Consider the following 13,955-nt stretch of genomic DNA (forward strand, 5'->3'; position numbering starts at 1 on the left):
GATACCGAAAGCAATAGGAATGGGAAAGCGGAGCGGGCAATAGGTTTATGACTGAGCACTAGAGCCTGGAATAGCAGGAGGTTGGGAAATATGCCATGCAGAATTCCAATAAGTTGGCACTGCTTTCCCTTTCCATATGAAAAATGGAGAGGAAAAGCATGGGTGGACCAAGCGTTTTAACCGGAATCTAGTGACGGAGAAAGAAGAAAGATTTTTAAGCGCTAGATAGGGTCACAATTCAATAAAGATACTTGGCTGGATGGCGAAGCTGTGTTTGCTCTCCCAAATCGAGATCAAAGTCTTGCTTGACAGCGTGAGGAACTTTGAATGCTCCGTACAAAGGGTCATAGGGAGCTTTTGGTACTAATCTTATTTCAAACAATCCAGGAACTTCCATAACATTGGCGTGATTCAGTTTGAGCAACAGATCCTGACGTAATACATCTTAGTAATGAAAATGGAGTGGAAACATCATGGCTTTTCCGCTTGATGTAGGATTTACCTATTAATATGAAGTTCACTCTTCTGCTGACTTGAGTCCAGAAGGGAAGCGACTGATTTCCAATTCTTCTTTGCTAGCGCTTGACTCCTGTGGAATTCCATTAACAAGCTTAAAAGAAAGCCTTTTATTTGGTTTTTGAGATACTAGTTATTTATAGGTTAAGTTCGATATTTCACTCCGTGGGCCGGCTAATTAATTCAAGTAATTCCTGGAGGGGAATCAATCGAAGAGATTGCCTGCCCATGCTACAATTCCTTACTCAAAAGGACTAGAGTGCTAAGCTGCCTTCCCGGCACCACCACTATAATGAATGGCTCAAACAAATAGGAGATGAGAATCTAATTGATCCTTTCTAGAATAGAATATAAAGAGAAGCTTGTTCTGCCCATCTATCTAGAGAATGAAAAGGAACTAATGCCACTGATAGGAAATACATAGACCGTACGCCCACTTACCACTCTACCACTTCAATTCAATGACGGACTTCACCGATACCGATACCAAACCTAGCTTGAGAGAGATCGATCACAGGCATGTGGTGAACGATACCGAGAGAAAGAGCACTGAAATGAACCATATCGAGCACAGGTCTCACTCTACAAGTCAAGTTCGATGAGCTCTTAGCGGACCTGTGCCTACTATCTACTAAGTGTGTGCTAGGGAAAGAAAGCAAGCTGAGCAGTTCTCACTCTGTCCGGTGACCAAGAAAGCTTAAAGAATACCGTAAAGTGATCACTGAAACCTCATACCGATTCGCCACGTGAAAGCGGGGTTAAGGTAAGGCAGGAAAGACTGGCGCCGAAAGATATATATGTTTTGAAGAGAGAGATCCGCAGGCAAAAATCTTGAAGGAAGGACTGACTGAAGGAAGGAACAGACCGTAGCAAAAGCCGAAGAAGATGCGAATCAGGAAAAGGGAGACGAGTTCCAGTTGTTAGAAAGACCAGTGCCCGGAAAAGCAAGTCGGAAGGGGATCCGGATGTTCAGTGCTTAAAGAAAAAAGATAGGTGTTGCTCTGTTGTTTGCTTTGAGGTTTCCCCTAGTTGGGGAGACCGAGAAGAAAACCAGTAGGAAGGCGATCCGAAGTCTAGTGTTAAAAGAGATAGTTGCCCGCCTCTTGATGGAGAATTGAAAACATCCCAACGTATCTTTCACTAATTAAGTAGTAGTGAGGCGTCGGTACGTCAGCTGGAGAAGAATGCTTGCTTTTCGTATCACTGGTGTAGTGATTGACACGGTCTTCGCATATTGAACAACCTAAGAGTGGAAACACCTTAATCGCTTCTCCAAGCTTATCTATATATATTTCTCGATGGAAGCAGAAGGAAAGGCTTAAAGAAGGTGACAAGAAGAGAAACTTATTAGTTCGTCGTAGCCAACTTATCATTCCAATGAGAGGTCGAAGTACGATAGAAGTTATTGATACCGATTTAGGCGAGCAGCATAGCCTGGCAGAGCCAGAGGAAGAAGTCCGTCTTGTTAGCGAGTTAGCGAGTAGTTTCCTTTAGACGATTTCCGCGAGCATACTAGCTTTTCACGAACGCAGAGGAGAAAGAAAACCAACAACCAATAGGGTGAGGCAACTAACTACCAATCCTTTTATTGAATAGCCGCGGCGTGGGTAAACATAAAGAAGCCACAGAAGAAATCAAGCCAAAGGCTTCTCACTTTCTAAAGTAGTAAAAAGTGGATCCCCGCTTCGAGGCGCTTGGCGTAGATCTTTGAAAATCGTCAATCGGGTGAGCCAGCTATTATTGAGGGAGGCCAGGTCTACATACGTAATATCAAGTTGCTCTAGTTGCGTGTCTTTCGTACGGAAAGATGGGTGTTTTTATCCAAGCAAGGGAATAGAATAGGTAACAACCCCCCCTCACATCAAGCCTGTACGCTAGCTACCAACATATACTATGGAGTCCATGGCTACCTCCGCGGATGGAAGACCGTAGATTTTTCACTTTCGCTGAAGAGTTGAACTCTGACTGAAAGGACTTGACACATTGCCAAGGCGATTTTATTAGCCAGCTGTGGGATAGAGATCTGCGGTAAACGAGCGATAGCCTCTAAAGAGTGCCGAAATAGGATTGGTTCCTTTTTCTAAAGATCCGAGACTGGTGAACGTATTGCATAATTTAAAGAAGCCCATTTCATTAGAGGGAGGGAGCCCTTCCTACCTTTCTTTATTTAAGTGCTAGTGTCAAATGAGACAGTTGCCCGCCTTGGAGGGGTTGTAGCGAAAGCTCCGAAGTCCACTTCTTTACCAACTTGAATTCATAAGGAGACCGAACTCTATTCATGCTCAAGTGAACCACGGGTGATGATATTCCGCTGTTCTGAAATCAAATAGGAAACGGATGGCGCTTGAGTTTTTGATCTCGGCATGAGAAACTATTCCTCCTCCTTTTGCTTACAATCACCTCACTTCCCTTATAAGAAGATAATAGTGCTTGTATCCTGGGTCATGAGGTTCCCCTCTTCAGTCTGATAAGAAGAAGTCAAGGTCTCGGTTCCGTATTAAGTAAAGATAAGGAACCCGCCCAGAGGATTTCTTCGGTTTCGGTAGGGAAGCCACTGGTTCGTATCACGCTATGGTTGAGGGACCTTCTCGGTTCAAAGCTAACAAATAGGTCTCATGTTGGCACTCAATCGCTAAGAGCAGCCAACAACTTAACTTGCAGGCTTTAAAACCTGCTCATACGGTAATGGCGAGGGGTTTTGCGGATCCCTTTCTCTATGAGTTTCGGTTGATAATGACTTAAGGTGAGCAACGAACCTCCAATCACTTTTTCAGGAATACACAGAGAGAACCATCCGGCTGCACTCAACTGCAAACTAAAGGAACTCCTAACAAGCAGGGGAATTTCTCCTTTGTTACTGGTCGGGACGACCTAAATCCTGTGGTCAGTTCGGACAGGGGCATTACAAACGAGCTATGCTCTATGATTTCGCTTTGTTTACACGGGTGAGTGACCTACACCTTCCAATCTATGGTTTCACCCGCGAGGTAGAACTTTCTCTAAAGCTTCTTCGCTCCGTAATACACTTGCGCCTTCCTTTATAACCATGCACTCCCACTACTTCTTTAGGACATGGCTGACTTGCTTATCACAAGTCGTCTCCCGAAAAGGCAAATATCGAGACTGAGATGCTGCTTGGAGTCTTCATTCTCTAGGGCAGAGCTCACTACCACTCATTATCGGAGGGAGACGTAATAATACTGAGCTATTCTTCGATTTCCTTGCTTGCGAGATCAAAAACTGGGTATCGAACAAAGAAATCTGCTCACGGTACCTCTTACCTCAAAACTTCTATTGGATCTGGGATCAGAAGAATTCCAATTTGAATGTGCTCATATCCAACTACCCGAAGGGACGATATCAGGAAAAGCAAAAGGTGCATGGGCGGTTTCAAGTTGTTTTGGTTGCGCAGCTTTCGATCACTGTGTCAGCCGAGCTCTAACGCTTCTATAAAGTGAGAAATCATGGTACCTTCACGTCTACCTTTCCCAAGGGCTAGTTCAATTCCAGAGAAATGCAAGCAATCGTACTGGACTCCCGCCGCCTGCTAGGCTCACTATACCAAGTTAAGTTCCTCCAAAGTATTTTCATCATCGGTATCAGCAGAGTCACAAGATAAGGGATAAAGATAGTAGCCCATAGCTCCTTTATCAATTTCCTTCTGAAACTTATCAGGGTCTAACAATGTTGGAGAAGTAGTATTGCTGCTGTCAGAAAGAATAATGGTTTCTTGCCCATTGTGACAAATACTCATTGTTCTGGCCTTCCAATCTAAATTGATTGGACTGTGACGATATAGCCAATCATAACCCAGTATAACATCATTGCTTTCCAATTTCAGTAGCTTGAAGGTGTCTTGAAATGTGTGCCCTTTAATAAGTAGTATCTGCAGTGTAAGCTCCAGTAGTTAATTGACCTCCTCCAGCCACTTTGACAGTAAACAAATGTTTCTGACTCTCATATCAGTGAAGCCCACACCACCATAATCTTTAGGGGTGCATAGGTGTTCCCATCTGACCATGTGAAATTTCTTCTTCTTACTCCCAGTAGAAGTGATTTCTTATTGTATCAACTTTTTTCTGTATTTTGACAGGCAAAGTGTAGCAACCCAGAAGGTACATAGGGACATTTGATAAACATGCATTGATCAATATATCTCTTCCTCCATAAGAGAAATGTTTGCATTGCCAAGAGTCCAACTTCTTTTCTACCTTTTAATGAAAAAAAATCATTAGAAGAGATCTTGTCTTTGCTGATTGGTAATCCCAGATATTATATTTTATTGGAAATTTGCCTATCTCACAGTTATATCAGCTACCCTCTGCTCCTCCTCTACACTCAACCCTACTGTGAAAATATCACTCTTCAAGTAATTGACTTTCATGCCAGACATTTCCTCTAAACAGTAGAGAAGGAATTAGAATCCAGTAATAGACTCCATGTCATTATGCAAAAAAAGCAAAGTATCAGAAGCATATTGCAAATGACTAATCCCCCCTGGTATCAGATGTGGTACCAAACCTCTAATCACACCTGCTTCCTTAGCTCTATCCAGAATTGCAGATAGTGCATCACCTACTAGGTGAAAAAGCAAAGGAGAAAGAGGATCTCCTTGCCTCAAACCTCTGAAAGTAGAGAAATATTCTCGCCAATCTCCATTCATATTCACACACACTTTGCCTCCTTCCACTGCTTGTCTAATCCAATCTATCCACCTGTCAGGGAAGTTTTTCCTATGCATTACCTCTGCCAAGAAAGGCCACTGAACTCTATCATAAGCTTTTTCAAAGTCCAACTGAAGCAAAATTCCTTCAGAGTGAGAGGTTTTCAACTCATGCAAAACTTCATGAAGAATTACACATCCATCCAAAATGTACCTCCCAGGAATAAATCCAGTCTGAAGAGAGCTGATTACTTGTCGAGCCAGAGGAGTAAATCTAAGTGTCAGAGCTTTGGTAATAGCTTTAAACATAACATTTAGAACACATATGGGTCTATACTGTAGGATACTATTAGCATCCTTAATCTTTGGCAGTAGAGAAATGACACCATAGTTTAGTCTGGACAAGTTCAACCTGCCATGATACAGCTCCTGAAGCATTTATATTAGTATATCTCTCAACTGGGGCCAAAAAGCTCTAAAAAGCTAACAGAGAAGCCATCTGGACCTGGAGCAGTATTTGGTTTCATGCTTTTCACCACCTTGTCTATCTCTTCACTCATGAAGTTAATACAAGTGAGGACTGATTTCTGTCATTCATATAATTCAGAAGAGGAAGGCCGGTTGAGTGCTTTCCGCGTAAGACTATTGAGTTTCCAGCTGATTGCCCATATTTTCCAGGATAGGATTTGTCCACTTGATTGAATTCATGTCATTGAAGCAATGAACTTGCTAGCCAGCGTGCCAAAAAGGTTGCTGACTTTGGGTACACAGAGTAGTGGCGAGAAAAGGGCTTGCGCCTCAGCCGTTTCGCTTGATTCGGACCTTGTGGTTGTAGTCACAGGGTACAAAGATAACCCCACAACCATTTGTTGTATTCTTTAAGTCAATCGCTCGTAGTATGTGCTAGAATGAGATGAGATCCAGCTCAAAGGTGAAGACCTCATTCTTTGAACCCTCCCGGGCAGTTCCTGTTCTAGCTTCTCTATCTCTAGCAAGTGATACGAACAACACAACATCTTCTCCGGTCGTAGGTCGGTAGGGCTTGCCCTGGCTAAGAAATGGAATAAAAAATTCCCGGTTTCTTGACTGTTTCTGAGATTATTTACCTTTATTTACATGAAGATGCACGGTCTCTTACACTTTTCCTAGCTTAAGTTGGCGGATTGGTAAACAAACGGCTCTGCAGCTCCGTTCGCTTCGGCACCACTCCCTTGCTTCTTATCGAGGTCGGTGCCAACAAACAAGTCCCATTCGAGCAATGGAATCTACATAAGAATGTAATCACTGTTAAGTATTCCACTCACTGATGCCCAGGAAAATGGGCCTCTGAAGAAAGCAAAGACGTGGCCCAGACCGAAAAAGGAACTTGATCACCCGGAGAAGATTTCTTTTCTTTGCTGATTCCTCTCAATGAAATTTGCCATGTTGCACTAAGTTACTTACGGATGTATGCATGCAGTCCGGGAACACTTTGGGGTGAACACCCATCCGAACAAGTAGGGTCAATAGTTCAGCATTTAGGCCGTAACATTTAGCAAAAAACGAATCTGAAACCCAACAAGTGCTCTCCGAACCAAGCTAGATAGTCTCCTATCACTAGGCTCACCAACCAACCTGGACTTTGATTCTTTCTTATTATTCTAACCGGATATAAAAACCATAAGGATTGTTTCCAGCCGAGAGTTCCCATATGACATAAGCGCTCTTGGGTGGGGTGGGCCCTCATTCGCCAGGTCTTTGAGTGCCCGTCGTACCACGTGGTTGGTACACTAGGCTGATAGATACTTTACTTTAAGGATCTGGCACCTTCGCTAGACGGAGAGTAAGCGACTTCTATTAGCACCGGACCGTCGAGTCGAATTTCTCGTGTCATGTGCAACGTCCATCAATGGTGGTTCATTAATGTCCATAGATTTAGACTCCTTCCCCCTTCCCTTATACGCAAAAGATCGAGAGGGGCCCGAACCCAAACCGAGAACGTAAACAGAATTCGACTCACTCTCGTATGGCTCGCCCTCGAGCCCTGGGCGAGTCGGCCGGGTCTTTCCCTCTTGTTCTGTTTCCGCCACGATAAAGACGCACGGAAGAACTATGGTATGCCCAGCGCGTGGAGGATCCGTTGAGAGTGTCCCTTGTCTCGGTAGGGAACAGTACCTATTGTCTTGAAAAAAAAAAGGTCAGTGCTACGGTCCCCTATTGTTTGATCCAATATTGACCGGTGCGGATCACGTTCTACTACCTCCGGTCCGTGGTTCGACCTCCCGTAGTGGTCCTTGCTTTTCTTTTTGAAAGCTCCGCAGGGCCAATTTTGCGTACTTGCTCAGCGTGCCCCCCTTTCGTCGAGTGCCCCGCCCGGTTCACAGGGCTGTTGGCCTACCAAGCAAGCACTTGCCCGCTGCTCCTGCCGCCTGCCAAGTGGGCTCCGCGCTCGTTATCCTGACTGTTCTCTCTGCTGGGCCCTTTCCTATTGCTCTAACCATAAGCTATGGCAATTCCAGCTCGCACCCACTCTGGCCCGCCCAGCGGGGCCTGAGTGAGCTCAGTGGTCAGCCCCTGACGTTAGGGGTCTTTCGCTTTTGCCAGATCTATAGAGATATTACGAGTCCTCCGTCCCAGATTCCCTCGCCGCGGCCATCTGGTTCACCGGTACTACCAAAAAGTCTCATGCTTACGTTACTGTGACTGATATATAAGTATGATCTCGGACTACGAAGACCCAGTCGTGCTTCTGGTTTCCATTCTCATCATCATATTGAAGGAAACTCCTCGTGCTCTGCCATAAGAACTTGGAGTCCGTATCATGGTGAAGGTAAGGTAACGCTGTGATTCTTGCTCAAAAAACTGACCGAACACGTTCGAGTTATTGGCTCGTCCGACCCGGCAGCATTCATGAGTCGCTCGTTCAACTGTCCCTCGGAGACACGGTCGAGAAGTGCCATGCATGGTCGCCCCCCCCGTCCTTTCTTTCTCTCGGTCCCACCAGGGTGGGCCCCTCTGGGGTAATAAAGAAATGGATAAAAAAAGGGGACTTCTGCTACGGGCTATGCCACCCATTACTTATGAGGGAAGTCGCATCCGTCCCATCGCAAGCACCTACAATGTCATGATCACATTGGTTTACCCTTTTTTGGTAGTTCAACGGACGGTCGCCCCTCCAACAAGAAAAGGTAGAAATATGGAAACTTCTCTGCCATTTAGATCGGAGAATTTATAGAGGAAATCGGGTTTTAAATTTCCAGAAACCACACGATTATATAGCCAAAGGGAATACGCCGCGCCTAAAATCATCCCAAGCGCAGCTAATGTGGCTACTAAGCTATTTCTTTGGAAAGCTCCTACTAAGATTAGAAATTCCCCGATAAAGCTGCTAGTGCCGGGTAAACTCATATTGGCTAAAGTGAAAAAGAAGAAAATGGTAGAGAAATTCGGCATGGTGCTCACTAAACCTCCATAATATCTAACAAGTCGAGTCTTATGTCGGTCATATAGAACACCAACACATAGAAAAAGGGCTGAAGAAACCAGTCCATGACTTAACATAAGTAAAATGCTACCTCCAATTCCCTGTATGTTCGATAGAGCCTAATATTCCCCCAGAGTACGCCGCTTACCCCCCGAACCGTACAAGATAGTTACCACCTATCATACGGCTTTCTAACTCCACTTCTTTTTCTGGTCGTTCCGCTCTGTCGGATCGATGGTAGTCTCAGAGATCTGGTAACCTCCGACATTTTTGACAACACGCTTCCTGCTTCCGTTTTGAGTTGCGCATCTTTCTCCCCGGGGCATACTATAGTATCACATCGTAGACCCCCACCCCAACTCTATCTTCCTTATCAGTGAACCGGAACATAGTGCATAGGTACTCTTCGATGCTGCGAGGACGAGACGAGGTGACATACTACGATCACGCACTGAAGTTCTGCCCTTCGGCTCGGCATATGGAACCTCTCAGCTGCTCCCTCGGGATAGGTAGGCCCACCCCCCCTTTCCCGAGAGGCGGCCGGGCTGTGTTTCCCCTGCGGCCACCCAGTGGCGGCAGAAAACGAAAAAGGGTGGGCTCCGCGCGGTTCGCGTTTTATTGTAAAAAGAGAGCTTTTCATTCTCTTATAGAAGCCCGCGCCCACGCGGGTAAAGCCCAGCGAAGCTGCAGGGAGCACTGAGCAATGGGGGGATGAGGGCGACTCCGCCCACGGGTTGGACCACACCACAGGCAAAAGTCCTTCCACGGCAAGAGAAGGGTGACCGGAACAAGAAAAGGGAGCTAGTCGTTGGAGGGAAGACAAGGCTCGTTCCGTGCGACTCCACAGAAGAGTACGCGCGCTAGAAAAGGCAGCCAGCTTAAAAACGCTAGCTAGCTACTTTTGTAGCCTTATTTAGTTTGGTTGCCTACGCTTGCTCTCCGGCGCGCTACGGCAACACCCCCTGCTTGCTTCTTTCTGTTCGACGCGGAGCTCGCAGCCTCCCCACCCTTGCTTAGCGTTCCACTTGTGATCCTGGAGGATTTGGAGAAATGCGCCCGACCATGAAGAATGGATTTTGTATTTTATTTCATGTGAACGGCCCTATCTTGTAAAGAATGGTTTTTCGTGCTATAGACCACGTTGAGAAAGACCAACCAACAACACAAATAAAGACCGTTCCATTTGGGTACCTCGAAAGGGAGGTGCTCCTTATGATGCTACGGACGGCTGTCCGAAGTGCATGCAATGACGGGCTCGGATAGGATAGGATTGTGCGCGCCGGGCCCTTCGGGTGTCCATATTTTGGCCGACCTTAGCGTATATACTATGTTATGCGGCCGTAATATTTTGATACCTTCCACCGCTGTTACGCCAGAAATCCAAGGTTCCACACGAGCTCCTGTTCTGCGGCGTGGTGGCAGGACCGCTAGGGGATTGGCTCCGGGTGTAGGTAGGGTCAAATCCGCAGGGGTCATGCAAATACATAGGCCCCTTCCCTTCTGCCGAGTTGTTTAGAAGGCGCTTTCCGTTCTACGGTCCCTCGGAGCGAAGGGTTAGGCAGGTAGTACGGGCCCTCTGACTTCCAGCTATGTGCTGTGTGCGACTCCCGCGAAGCGAATGAAGGGAAGCTCTTCGAGCTTTCTCCGCCAGCGGCTTATGTAGTGGTCGGCATTCCTACGTGCTCCGACTGATCCCCACTGGAGATTATATGAGGGGTCTTGGAAACTGTCGTGACGCTTTGGTGACGAAGGTCACCGGGGTGACTATGGAAGGATTCCGTGGTAGTCTCTGACTCCCTCCAACTCAATCAATATCAAGAACATGTCGTGAGCATGGGGGTTTGGCCGACTACTAAACTATTGGCTAGGGCTTTTCTAGTTATAGCTTCTATAGTGAGTGGCCCTTCCGCTTTGATCTAGTTGTAGTTTGTATTGTACTAAATTGAACACATATCAAAGAAAGGCGATCAATCAATAAGTAGTTGCCCTTCTCCGGCCTGGGAAAAGCAGCGAACTCGTTAAACAAGGGGCTTTTTTATTCATGGTCGCTACTGTTGTATTGTATATTGTCGGGGGAAGCTACTGCTTCTACGACAGCTCCGCTTCCTCGTCTTGCTTCTACTTTGCTTGTTTGCGCGAAGGCTTAGAGTCCTTTTCGCTAGGTCCAAATTCGTCAAAGCGAAAGATCTGATCCAACGGAAATCCCGCATATTGAGCGCAGCTGATATGTGGCTACTAGGCGCGATCATCCCGCATGCCATAAAAAAATACTTCTTTTTTTTATGGCCCGTCATATAAAGATAGAATAGATATGGATAGAGAGACATTCTATTGATTCGCGAAATGGCTCGTCGATCCAAATGAATCATTCTTCTGGTCTCTCTCTGCCCCCCCGCCCCAAAACTGACCCACGACACAGCGCCCATTCGTTTCGCGCGCGGGAAGGCAACGAAGTTCAGTTCAAAAGACCGCAGCGGAGTGGAGCAGCCGCGACACGAAGTTCCTTACCTTAGCTGGATCTCGCTGGTGCCACCTAAACGGTAGGTATAGGCGGCGGATGTCTGACGTTTGGAGTTGTCGTTCGTGCACCTGTCCCCAATAGAAGAATGAGTGATCCCTTCCCCTGCGGATCATGGCCTTACCACTAGGTCCCCGATGGCCAGCGGGGGATTCGGTATAGCAGCTCACGTTCGTTTGCGCTTCGCGTTCCCGCTGGACTGGGCACGTGTTAGCTGTAGGAAGTATGGTTACGAAAGTGACTTCGGTTCGCCAGTTCAGGCTCAACTCCTCGCTTTACGTTAGCGGACTTACAGGTCGGGCCGGGGCTCCACGCTCTTTCTTTCTGTGTGGGACGATGCCGGGGAATGTGTCGAGGCGGCGAACAACAACAAGACAACTAACTACATTTGCTTTTTCCCTCCATGAGATGAGCCAGTGCATTGGACCGATGGATAATAGAACTGAGCTGGCCAAACGCTTGGGCGCTCTACATACGATGTAGAAAAAATCAGATACATATCGATTTCTTTCTGATGGATCCAGAATAGATAGATATCTTGTATCATCAATAGATAGAAAGAGGTCAACCCTTATTATTGATAGAAAACCTTTCGATCTATCAGAACAGATCAGGCCATCTATCAATCGATTTGAATCATCTCGCTTTTCGTTCATTTCAGCCACGCCATAATAGCCGCCACAATAAGAAAGAAGCAAGCGAAACAGCTAGAAGCGCTCGCTTCGCCGCGCCCAACAATTCTTATTCACGGGAAAGCCAACCGAAAGATTCGATTCGGACTTCGTAGAGCCGGTGCTGCTGCTGTCTGCGTAGGGCCGTCCCCCACTCCCGTCCCGGGGCGCTAAGGGGTTTTGTTTTAGGAACAGACGGCGGTGTTTTGCTGACGCCTCGAATCGACGCTTTTGTTGCGACATGCTAAGTTTTCTCCCCTATTGCTAGTAGGTTGATGGGTCGCACGCCCGGCACACATGTTTTGGCCTTGCTTGTGTGTCCATAACTCAAAATAGGTGACCTAACGGCCGCCGCCCGACTAAACATACCAATAGTCACCAAATTCATATGGGCTACTGAGGAGTAGGCAATGATCTTCTTAAGATCGATCTGTCTTAAAGTGGTCAAGGAAGTATATATTATAGCAATCGCGCTTAGAGTATAAATGAAAGGAGTGAAACAAAGTGTCGCTTCGGGAAACATGGGTATTGAAAATCTTAAAAACCCGTAGGTTCCCAATTTTAAAAGAATTCCAGCCAAGATGACGGATCCAGCCGTAGGTGCCTCTACATGGGCTTCGGGTAACCAAATATGAACTGGTACCATAGGCACTTTGACGGCAAAAGAGGCGAAAAAAGCAATCCATAGAAGGATTTGGCGCCGCTCACTAAATTCAGTGGTTAATAAAATTTGTAAATCGGTGGTTCCTGTTTGGAGAAGAATCAACAGAATAGCTAATAGCATAAAAACGGATCCAAGTAAAGTATATAGGAAAAACTGATATGCTGCCTTGATCTTTCTTTGTCTCGAACCCCATACCCCTATAATGATGGTAGAGTCAGGGGTGGCCCCAAAGCGGAATTGACCGGTGGTAGTTGGTCGAAGCTCCAGTGGGTAGCCACTCCCTTCTCAGGGAACCGTACGTGAGACTTCCGCATCATACGGCTCCGTCCCGAGCTTCCGTCGTCGGCCCTTGTCATTAGACCACTATGCTTGTCTTTTCCGCCTTGACTCTCGAATCTTTTGCTTCTCGGGTGGTGGCGAACAATGCTGCTTGCGTAGCGGGAGATGCCCGCCCGTCGTTTAGGCCTGCTTCCTGCCCGAAAGAAGGCTAGCCGGACTAGTGGTAGGGGACCCGACCGTAAAAAACCCTACCCTATTCTCGAACCCTCTGCCGAGCTCTACCCTGCCCGCATTTATTTGGAAGGGGGCCAAAGAAATGTCTCCACCTGCTGCCAACAGTCTTTCTTCGGAATTCTACTGAACGGGTCGATCCTCCCCTCCGTTTGTTTTAGCAACTTATCCTAAGGTCTCTTCGCCAAGAACTCTCCGGCAACGACAGAGGAACTAACCTGCCTGCAGTGGCGGGGCGGCTTTTTTTTTAAATAAGACCTGGACGATTATCCCTACCCTCGGTAGCTTACGAGTTTACGTCCATCCCTGGTCGGGTACAGTTTCCTTTATTTTTATCCCTTGTAGCCGTTACCCGAATTCGCGCAAGTGTGTCCACACCCCCCCTGACTTGACGAGGAATTCATTCTCGCGAACAAACACACCCCCTACACACACCTAGGAGCACCCCTTCCTGCATATCCATACAAGACCTGAGTAGGCGGGTCGAGGTCCTACGAGGTACCCACTACTCGGAGTACCCTCCCACCAAAAAAAGATGTGTGGTTCGGTGGTTCGACCAGAAATGCTATGCTTACGCACAAGACTACCCCTCTTCCCGAAAGCTTCGCGGGGACCTTTACTACTTTACGACGACGGGGGACCGCCCGTAGGGGGTTTACTGCACAAGGCCCCTGCAGAGGAAAAGCTTGATCCCAGCGAATAGAAGATGCTCAGCTCCGCACAACATAGGGATTGGCACGCTTTCGGAAAGAACATAGAATAGTAGAGGATCCAGCATGCAGGACACGGCGATCATTAGAAATTCACGAATTAGAAATGCTGTAATATACTCTTTCCCAAAACTTCTCATACCAGACCAACCCACTGAAATGCAAATAGGGATCAGAAATGTGGTCAATATCACGAAGAATAATGAAAGACCGTCTATACCCATATACAAATGGATGTTT

General features: G+C 46.7%; 1 pseudogene; it reads right to left on the reverse strand.

Moving 5' to 3' along the window:
- The window catches only part of LOC141032772 (NADH-ubiquinone oxidoreductase chain 4-like), an 18,463-nt pseudogene extending 5,612 nt beyond the window's left edge, over positions 1-12,851 (reverse strand).
- Positions 12,852-13,955: the final 1,104 nt, after the last annotated feature.

Source organism: Aegilops tauschii, unplaced genomic scaffold, assembly GCF_002575655.3.
Source record: "Aegilops tauschii subsp. strangulata cultivar AL8/78 unplaced genomic scaffold, Aet v6.0 ptg000601l_obj, whole genome shotgun sequence".
In the NCBI taxonomy this organism is placed as follows: Eukaryota; Viridiplantae; Streptophyta; class Magnoliopsida; order Poales; family Poaceae; genus Aegilops; species Aegilops tauschii.